Source organism: Frankliniella occidentalis, unplaced genomic scaffold, assembly GCF_000697945.3.
Source record: "Frankliniella occidentalis isolate FOCC.00 unplaced genomic scaffold, Focc_3.1 Scaffold311, whole genome shotgun sequence".
Lineage (NCBI taxonomy): Eukaryota > Metazoa > Arthropoda > Insecta > Thysanoptera > Thripidae > Frankliniella > Frankliniella occidentalis.
Window position 1 is genome coordinate 184,654 of NW_026267436.1, and position 2,177 is coordinate 186,830.

Genomic DNA, 2,177 nt, shown 5'->3' on the forward strand with positions numbered 1-2,177 from the left:
TTCTCGTTGTGCCGTCGCGATTTGGAGGAGGGCCATATGCCCTATGCTGTGTGGGACATAAAGCCTTCCTGTCCCGCTCCTGGGCGCCCCCGAGTTGCCTCAGAGCGTCGTTGTTGTCACGCGGGCGGCAGCGACACTCCTCCCTCCACGCCTCGCTCTAATTCATGCATGTGTGTGTGTGTGCGTCCAGGTGATCCTGCTCGTGGCCTCCCTGGCCCTGGCGGCGGCCGTTCCCATCCCGGAGCCAGGCGGCTGGGGAAAGAAGCACCAGTAAGTATCCGAAATGCAACGACAATTACGAATAAAACCATCTCGAGATGGTTTTAAGTGCTGCTATAAAATCTTTCACATTCAGATATAACATATCAGTAACGTCAATTTATGACTCGTGCATGTTATCAACTATTCATTTTCCTCTGCCGTTTCCTTATTTTATTTTTAAATTTTTCCTAACGCGTCTTGACCAAAGGAAGGGTGGTTTATGGCGTAATGTCGGTAACACTCGTCAAAGTGTTGAGAGGGCTGCGGTCTGTTTTTTTTTAGCCGCATCTCGAGTCGCGTTATGGCTCGAACCGTAACGCGGTTGTGACCACAACAACGACAACGACTGTCACACCGTCGTAACGTTTCGGACGTGGAGCGACTGGAACAATACCCGGGGCGGCGCCCCGCGCGCGAAAATCGAAGCGTTCGCCAATGACCATGTTTTGTTTTATTTTTTTGTGTGTGCTGTTTACCTTCCTCCGTCATAAATTTAACATCTCGACGTGGCATGATGTTACAGGGATTGCCTTTCTTTTTGTTTCGTCGCTCGCGCGTGAGTGCACGGCAGCAAGCAATAAGCAGACTGGGCTTCTAGTAGTGCAGGTCAATCGCTGCCACTCTTTGCTTCCGGGCTACCGACTTAGTTTTCCTTTCCCTTTTCCGACGATTGTGGTTGTGTGTTTTGTTTTCCAAACTACGGCACCGCTGGCCACCGCCGCTGGCGCCGCCGCTGCTGACTGCAAGTCATACTTACTCGGGAGGGAAGGGGAGGAGGGCACGCGGCGCCGGGACGAAAACGTAATGGCGAGGGATAAGGACACATTATGATGAAGGGCGTCACGTGACGAAAGGCACGCGCCAGTCGTCACACGCGCACGACAGCGTCGGCACGAGCGCCGTCACCTCACGTCACACGGTGGCTGGGGGGCGCCAAAAGCGCCAATTCACATTCACACATTCGCCGCCTTGTAAGGGTGCTGCTGCTGGGCTGGGCCGCTCCAGCTGCCCCCATTTCACCGGCCAGATTACGGCAACTACCGCACCAATTAGTTCGCATTTTTCGGCGGCAAATCGGTGCAATAAGGGAGGTGGAGGTGCCGAACCGCGCACCACGCCGCCAGCGCGTCGCCATCCAAAGCAGCGAGCAGTGCTTGTGAAATAATGAAAGGATGCAGTGCATCATGATTATTGCGCTCGCCAAAAAAAGGGTAGCAACCAGAGAGTGAGTGCGTTTGGCCTTGTTGTATCTCCCATGTCAGTGGTGCTGGTCGGAAGTCTTTCATCAGAGGAGTATGGGTACGTGCGCGCGTTACAGTGCGGTTACGGATAACTGTGCGGTTGACCCCCTCTCTCTCCCTCCTGGCTCTCCCCTCCGCGGACACGCCCCCGACTCTCCCACATTACCCTAATACGTATCTCTGCGTCAGAACTATTGCGCGGGGCGCAACCACCATAAAAATCAGACCGGGCGCATATTGTAACATCATCCACAACCCGAGTCCTTCTATTGTAATCCAAAAAGAATTGCCATCCAGGCTTTAAAAATACGCGTTTTTGTGATTGATTTAAATAATCAATTGACATTACAGTTATGTTAATCTGTTAATCTTGTAATGGAAATCAATTTCATGTTTATTTGTAGAGATTACATTTCATACTGTTCTTGTGTTTTCTTTGAATTTTCCTGTATTTTTGACGTGTAATTTCTGTTGGCGATTTTATTATTTTTCTGAGTTAGCCACTGTTACGTACAGTCACCTCGCGATAAGTGTCCGATGGCGGGACCGGCGCCAGACACATATCGAAGGGAGCAAAACGTTTAACACCTGTTGGGAGCGTCTGGCCCGGAGCCTCGCGAGTCCGAGGAGCTCATTGTTCGGTGCGTCGCTGGGGACCCGCCCGATCTGTATATG